Here is an 8,783-nt window from a genome sequence, read left to right as displayed (position 1 = left end):
AAGAAAAGCAGTAAACAATTCAAGGGTAAAACAACCTTCCCGCACCTCAACACTTGAGAGCCCTTATTAGGACCAATTGATGCTTTGTAATTTGCATTTCCTCGCTAATGTTTCATAATTATGCCTGTGTGCTGCGTGTGTTAGCTACATAAGTATCCGACACTTGGCCAGTCTTGTTCCTCTAGCCCGAGTCTTCCTCTCAACAACCACATCCGTCTTTCTTCCTCCTCGCAGCCACCACCAGCAACCATTCCTTCGCCACACCTCCTCCTCCTCCTCCTCCTCCCTCCACACCCACCCTCTTCCAGCCTTCAACTAATGTCATGCCGGCAATCCAAAACAAGATGCAAATAGGACACTTGTTAGCGGCCATCACGACGCGGTAATGGCACGCAACTTCGGTTCAACATTGCCTGCGGCTTTGTAGCACATGCAGGGGTCGAGGCAGCCGGGACAGAGGAAGGACAGAATGTGGTGTGGTGTGGTGTGGTAGGAAAGGGATTGAAGCTGAGGGACCGAGAGCAATTTTAATGGAAATACTTTGGGCTACGCTTCTTATAGGTAGAAATAGATGATCCGTAGTTACATATAAACGGCACTGACACAATGATAGATGATAGCTAGATAGATAGATAGATGATAGATAGATGATTGCACCAAAAAAAAAAAAAAGACGTAACTTCTTCCTCTAAAATACAACTCGAATTAAACTTTTTTTCAGTGTGAATTAAAATATGTCAAAGTGTTTAAGGGTAAGATAATTGAAGAATTGCAAAAAAAAAAAAAAAAAAAGGTAAATAGAAGAGGTAAATAAGGAGGCAAAGGGAAAAAGAGGAAGGCTGAAGAAGAAACGATAGTGTTGTGTGTGTGTGTGTGTGTGTGTGTGTGTGTGTGTGTGTGTGTGTGTGTGTGTGCGCGAGCCTGAGTGCCTGCTGCGTGCGCGGATGCGTAAGTGCGTGCGTGCGTGCGTGGTGGTCAGGATGTGTATAAATCGAGGCAATTCTGTGGATAAAGCGACCTTCATCCTCACTCAGAAGGTGCGCGAAAGTTTTGACTCTCTCTCTCTCTCTCTCTCTCTCTCTCTCTCTCTCTCTCTCTCAACAAAATCACCGTTATTTAACATCACCATTGCGAACTTCCGGCGCTAAGAAGAGAAATAGGAGGAGAACTAGAAGGAGGAGGAGGAAGAGGAGGAGGAAAGAAAAATTGGAAGAAAAAAATAAGTATAAAGAAGGAAGAGGGAGTAGGTAAAAGAGGAGGATGAAGAAGAAAAGGAAAAAAATATATACGAAGGAAAAACGGGTCGCAAGAGGGGAAGGAAGATAGGATATGGGATGTCTGAGAGAGAGAGAGAGAGAGAGAGAGAGAGAGAGAGAGAGAGAGAGAGAGAGAGAGAGAGAGAGAGAGAGAGAGAGAGAGAGAGAGAGAGAGATGAAGTAAAAAGGGAGATCAATATACAGAACACAACCTATGACATGAGGGCGAAGGGCAAACAGGGAGGGGATTCGAACCTCTGTTAATGATTAAACAACTGACTGGCGGGGCGGAGAGGAGAGGGAGGAGGAGGGAATGGAAGAGAGAGAGAAGAGAGGAGAATGAAGAGACAAACAAGGAGAGAGAGAAAAAGGAGAGGGGGAAGAGAAAGCGATGTGATTTTAAATTGGGTGATAAAATGCGATACAGTTTTAGAAGAGGAGGAGGTGGAGAGGAGAAAAAGAGGACAGGAAGAAGAAAACAAAGGTGGAAAGTCGGAATTGAGGTGAATAGAGGAGGAGGGAACGATGAAGAGAGGCGAGAAAGAGGAAGGAGTGAAAAGAGAATGCAGAGGATGAAGCGAAATAAAGTGAAGAGAAGGAAAAAAAAAACGTAACAAGGGAATGCTCTCTCTCTCTCTCTCTCTCTCTCTCTCTCTCTCTCTCTCTCTCTCTCTCTCTCTCTCTCTCTCTCTCTCTCTCTCTGTATGCTGAACAAATGGCAGAAAGACATAGTGATATTTTTTTTCCTCTTCCTCCTCCTCCTCCTCCTCCTCCTCCTTGTATAGAGTGTAGCACTTTCTTGCCTTGCCACTGAGGAAGGGAGCGGATTATAAAAACAGGCAGATAAAGATGAGGAGACAGGAATGGAAACGATGCTGGGAATTGTTTGAAACTAGAGGATAGGAAGAAAAAAATAAAAAGAGAGAGGTGGAGGAAGTGAAAGCGAGAAGTATAGACAATAAAAAGAAAGGCTCACTGGAAGGGTGATGGAAGAGAGAGGCACAAAGAGGAGGAGGAGGAGGAGGAGGAAGAGCAAAGAGAGGAAGGAAGGAAAGAAGGACTCGGAATGGAAGCACTAAAAGTTTTAAGACGAACAGGTGGTGAAAGGAGGAGGAGGAGGAGGAGGAGGCAAAAGAGGAAGGAAGGAAGGAAGAAAGGAGGAAGACGTAAAGGAAGGGAAGAGGGAACCAGAAATCGGAAATACTGCACAGAGGAAAGAGAAAGCAAATAATGATACAAAAGAAAAAAAATGTAATAAATAAAAATAAAATAAATAAAAATAAAAATAAATAAAAAGTGAAGAAAAAAGAAAGAAAGTAGGACAAAAAAGGAATTGAATCGGAGAAAACAATAGATGATATAAGAGAAAGTTAAAGGAGAGAGAGAGAGAGAGAGAGAGAGAGAGAGAGAGAGAGAGAGAGAGAGAGAGAGAGAGAGAGAGAGAGAGAAACAGGACCAGTAAAACACATGACAAAGGAGGAAGTGAATAGGAAAAAAAAGAACAGGAAAAGGAAAACGAAAGAAAGGAGAGAGACAGGAAGTGAAAAAGGAAGGAAAAGCAAGACGAGGGGAGCAAAGGCAGAGAGAGAGAGAGGAGTAAGTGAACGAAATGGAGGGAAAAACGGGGAAGTGATACAGGAGGTAGGAGAGGGAGAAACACAAAACGGAGACAACACAAGCAACACAATCGGCCCCGAAGACAATACTGGGTCCTACATTGAAAACATTCCCGACACTGCCGCCTCGTGCATATTTGAGAGAGAGAGAGAGAGAGAGAGAGAGAGAGAGAGAGAGAGAGAGAGAGAGAGAGAGAGATTCAGAGAGAGAGAGAGAGAGAGAGAGAGAGAGAGAGAGAGAGAGAGAGAGAGAGAGAGATAATGAGAAAAGGGAGGGAGGCAGCGGCGCAGGTAACAATTCGCTGAGCTGTCACTTCCCGTGCTAAGTGTGAGGACGAGACCAGCATCTTGGGAGGAGCCAGGAGGAGGAGGAGGAGGAGGGAGAGGAGATGGTAGAAGAGGGAGAAGTCAGGTGGAGGAAAAGGAATAGAAGAAAAAGTATTGTAGCAAAAGTAGTATTAGTAAGAGGAAGAGGAGGAGGAGGAGAGGAAATGACATGATGAAAAGTAAAGAAAGAGAAGCAGGAGAAAGACAAGAAAGAGGAAATTGAATTGGGAGTAGAAGTAGGAAAAGAAGAAGAGGAAGAAGAAACATGGAAACAAGAAAAAGCAGTCAATATGAAGCCTTTGTGCTCATAACGCAGCTGCCCTCTCTAGGGATTTGATCAGTTCATTAGGTATTTAGGTGACCTGCTGAGCTGATTATAATTTATAGCACTATACATACGTACGCGCGGTGACGTTTTGTTCTCTTCTGACGCACCAAAATAACGGTTAGTTTGTTTTTTAAGTGTCAGGTTTTTTTTTATTCTTCTTTTGCAAGGAGGTTGTTTCACTGCCCTTTTGGAGTACTTGGAGAAATCAATCACATGCGCTCACAAGAGTTCCTACGAATGTTGCATCCATGGTTACCGAAGAAAAATAAAGAGGAGAGGAGGAGGAGGATAAAAAGATAGGATGGAATGGAACATGAGGAGAAAGGTTATGACGATAGGATGTAGATGGATGAGGAGGAGGATGAGGAGTAGGAGGAGCAGGAGGAGAAACAGATGACAAGGATGATGATGAGTATAGAAAAGGGCAGAGAGAGAGAGAGAGAGAGGATCACATATTTTAATGAAAACGTAATTTCCATTTCAAGATGATATGAGTATAAACATAAGGAAATTAAAATAGTACTTTAGTTGATGAATTCTATGTATCTTTATTGATTGCCTATCTACCTATGTCTATACCTATCTATCTATATGTATCTATCTATCTACCTCTCTAGGACTTGTTGACGTGGAAATTAAAAACATTCCGAAGTCATATCATTGAATCTTTATGTGTGTGTGTGTGTGTGTGTGTGTGTGTGTGTGTGTGTGTGTGTGTGTGTGTGTGTGTGTGTGTATATATATATATATATATATATATATATATATATATATATATATATATATATATATATATATATATATTATTAAACGCAAAATAATGAAAAATGATGATAATATTCGCAGCAATAGTATCGGAAAAGCAGCAGTTGTAGTAGTAGTAGGTGACGGTGTGATGCTTGCCTTCCTCGCTGTTATTCTGCTCCTGCTTAAAAAAAATATAGTTTCCCTCGAGAGCACTGGGCACTTTCAGAGATGATATTGCGTGGAGCCCCCGAAGGACACAGCGTCGGAAAACAATGAACTAATGCTACTCCTACAGTCTCGCTCTTTCTCTCTCTGGAGAAAGAAAACTGTGGATTGACAAATAAATATACAGGTAGACAGGCATACAGACAGATAGCTATGTTTTGTTCGTTTTTAATTGTTGCACATCTCCAGTGTTTCACGGAGCCTGGCTTGGCGTAAGAGTCTTAGTGTAAGTGCAGTTTGATATTTCCGTATTCAGGGCACGTAGAGTTGTTTAGAAATAAGTAATAGGCTTAACTCGCGAAAACTTTGAAGTGTTTGTGCCTCGCTGCCTTGAGTCTCGCGTCCACCTTCCCGAGGCACGAGGCGGTCATTAAGTGCCGGCCGAGGGCTGTGACCGATTGTTTTCTCCTATTCTCGCGTGCATGCATTTTTTTTTTTATTTTTTTTTTTTACGTGTTCACCTATAGAGCCGGTAGGCTTTCTTCAGGGGCCTGGTGGTCGGCCCAAGCCCGTCATGGCGCAGGCAATTTTTATAGTAGCGCCATTTATTCTTGGCTCATGCTGCCTCCCGGAACTCATTCATGATTCATTTGGACGGTTTCTTCTAGAGTCCGGGTTGATGGGTGGTCTTCAGGACAGCATGTGGGTAGTCTTAGGCCACTCGACGGTGACTGAAAAATCCCAGGTGGTAGCGTGGGGATTCGAACCCGCGTCGTCCAGAAGGCGGTGAATGCAGGGTCCGCACGCTAACCACTCAGCCACCGCCTACCCTACGTTCGATTCTTTTTATTTTGGCATTGTGCTCGTTCGTGCCCACTATTTTTAGTTATTGCTCTTTTTTCCCTTGCTTTGTTGTTTGTTACACTGCCATATATTTCAGAAACTTGATGCTTGATAAAAAAAAAATCTATAGAGAAAACCAGGAAGCAAGGAAAGAAGATTGGAGAATTATTAGTTGGGTATAACACGGAGAGACAAGAAGTGTGTGAGAATAAAATGTACTAAAATAACTGCCAGGCCATAACATGCGTGGAAGTGCTGACAGATCGACAACCAAAGCAACAAAGTGGCAACACAGAAGTTTTAGTAGTCAGGGCAGACAGAGAATCAGGTGGAGAGATGAAATGAGAGCTTTTGCCGGAGAAGGTTGAAGCCCACCAGCACCAGGCAGAGAGCTGGAGAACATCGGGAAAGGTTCTTATCCTGCGGTGGACTACTAATGACTGAAGATGATGATGATGATGATGATGATGATGATGATGATGACGACTTCCTGCAATTATCACTCATTCGAAATCATATGATCACGATGGAATTATAGACCAATTTATGTGAATTATTCATAAATCCATAACTGTTCACTCACATTATTTCCCACGCATAAGTTAAGTAAATATGGAAAGGAAGTAAAGAGGAACAGGTTAATGTATGTCAGACGGGTAAAAGATAACCAAGATAAGTTAGTAGAAGTAAAGTGAAGGGAACAGGGCAAGAAAAGCTGGTAAGAGAAAGATAATCATTAAGGATGGAAGGGTAACAATAGAAGGAAAGGAAAGGGAACAGAAAAAGGAAATTTAATGAAGGAAGAGGTAAATTTAAGAAGGAAAGGAAACAGAGCAAGAAAAAGATAACTAGTGTAAAAGGATAGATTGTGAGAAAGGAAGATTAACAAGGGCAAAAAATGGGAACAGACAAAGGAAAATTAAGTGATGAAAACGTAAATACAAGAAGGAAAGGAAAGTGAACAGAGGATAAAAAATAAAAAAACGTGAAAAAAGGAGAGACCAAATGGAATGAAGGTTAACAAGAAGCAAAAGAAAGGGGACAGAGAAAGGAAAATTAAGGGAAGAAGGGTACCCAATAAGGAAAAGCTAAATATTGGCAGGAAATGAAAAGGGGACAGAGCAAGGAAAATGAGTGAAGAAAATGGTAGACAGTGCGGAAACGAAGATTAACAAGAAGCAGAATCAAGGAAACGTAGAAATGAAAATAAAAGAAAGAAGGACAACCAGTGAGGAAAAGGTAAATATAAGAAAGAAAGAGAATGCTACAACAAGAAAAAAAGAAAGTGAAAAAAGGATAATTATTTAGGAAGAGAGGATTAACAATAGGAAGTAAAGGAAAGGGAACAACGCAAGGAAGCCTAACAAAAGCAGAATGACAAGCAGTAATCGGAGGAAGGTTAATAACAGGAGAATAGGAAGGTCAACGTAATAGGGACAGAGTGTAGAATAAATAGCCGTTCTGTGTATCTTCCCAATTCAATGTCTCTTTATTTTATCCGCTTCATCGTCGTCAGTCTTCAAGAAATCTGCCTCTAGGTCTTATATTTTCCGCGTGAGATGTTAGAAAAAATGGTCAAAGCTTTATATTTACTTTTCTTCTGAGATTTACGGAGAATTTTGTATAGTATTCTTTTTTTACAACAAAGGAGACAACTCAAGGGCACAAAAAAGGGAAACAATAATAAAAAAAAAAAGCCCGCTACTCGCTGCTCCTACAAAAAAAGAATCAAAAGAGGTGGCCGAAAGAGAGGTCAATTTCGGGAGTATGTGTATTTACAGCTACCATCATCATCATCATCAGGCTTTCGTTTCTAGTTTCGAAGTCGACGTACCATTGGCTTCTTAATTTCGGCACGCCATCTACTGCGCCAACTTTTTTTATGTCCTTTTGTTTACCAGCGTGTTACTTTTTGCCCACCTGTTGTCCTTTCTTTTTATTTATCTTTATTTGCTTTACTTTTATTTTCATCTTTTTTTTTTTTTCTTTTTTTTCTTTTTTTGTCGGACGCCATCTACTGCGCCAACTTTTCTTATGTCCTTTTGTTTACCAGCGTGGTACTTTTTGCCCACCTGTTGTCCTTTCTGTTTATTTATCTTTATTTGCTTTATTTTTCACCTCTTGATTTATTGAACGTACATCATTTTGCTTCTTTGAGTTATAGTGGTCACGCCTCTAACCTCAGTAAACGTCTGATTGTTTGTGATGTTGAAATTTCTTTTTTTCCCTCTTATTTTATTATATTCGGTGCTTATTTTGTTCCGTTTTCATGTTTGACACTCTCCGCTTTATGTATTTTCTTTACCTTGGGAAAGCTCGGAAGAAAAGTGTTCAGTTTCCCTTTTTTTCCTTTATTTAATACTGAAATTCTTCCCTTTTTCGTATTTGCTACACTCGATTCCTTTATTTTTTTTTCCATTTGTTTATTTATTGCACTTATTTTCCTTACTTTCCGTCTAATAATATTTTTTCCTCACTATTTCTGTTTAGGACAACTCGCATTTTATACCTATTCTTTACTTCCATTTAAGACTCATTTTATTTTTCGTATTCTTAACACTCCATTTTATGTATTTTACTTGAGAGAGGACGGTGGGAAAACATCAGTTCATGAAACTCGTCGTTTAATACTTCTGTTCACCAATTTTATTCGTTTCTTACTTGTTTTTTCACTTTTCCTATTTGGAACAAACTCCGCTCTATATATTTTACCTCGGGAGTGACTTTGAAGAAAAAATGTTTAGGTGACGAGTATTTTTTTTTTAAGCTGGTTCAGTTTCCCTTCCCTCGCTTCCCTTTCACCCTTGTTGGCTTCCTTCCGATGCCGATAAAAAATAGCGGGCCCGACTTGGAGCCAGATTTTCCCTGGTTGTCAAGGGCTCCCAGCGGCCCGCCTCGCTTTCACGTGTAAATAGAAGAAGATAAAGTTACACAACGAGCCCCGTCCCTGCGCTCCTTCCTTCCTTCCTTCCTTCCTTGCCTCAGCCCGCCGCGGCATTCAGAGCCTATAAGAGCGATGGATGCCCCGCACGCTCTTTGAGGCCACGTCTTGTTAGAGGATGTGCCTGTCCCTGTTCCTTCGTCTCTGTCTCTTCTCTCCGCTTTTTGCCCCTGTTTCTGCCCCCCTGTCTATGTCCCTGTTTATGTTTCCCTGTCACGTGTCCCTTCTACTGCTTCCGCCCATGCTCTTTTTTGTTGTTCCTTGTCTGTCCTTGTTTATGTACCTTTCCCTCTTCCTCTTTTCTTACCTACCTACCTATCCCTGGCTTTTTTCATTATCAGTTCTCTCATCCCTTCCTACCTTAACCTTCCTACCTGACTGCCTACCTATCTACCTACCAATATATATTTCTTCCCTTGCCAGTTTCCTCGCTCCTTCGTACTGCTGGTCTCTTCCCTAGTCTCTTCTTTAAAACAAAAACCTTCCTACCTGACTGCCTACCTATCTACCTACCAATATATTTCTTCCCTTGCCAGTTTCCTCGCTCCTTCCTACTGCTG

This window comes from Eriocheir sinensis, chromosome 32, assembly GCF_024679095.1.
Source record: "Eriocheir sinensis breed Jianghai 21 chromosome 32, ASM2467909v1, whole genome shotgun sequence".
Lineage (NCBI taxonomy): Eukaryota > Metazoa > Arthropoda > Malacostraca > Decapoda > Varunidae > Eriocheir > Eriocheir sinensis.
The sequence above is the reverse complement of the archived record's forward strand: the minus strand, read 5'-3'. Positions refer to the sequence as shown.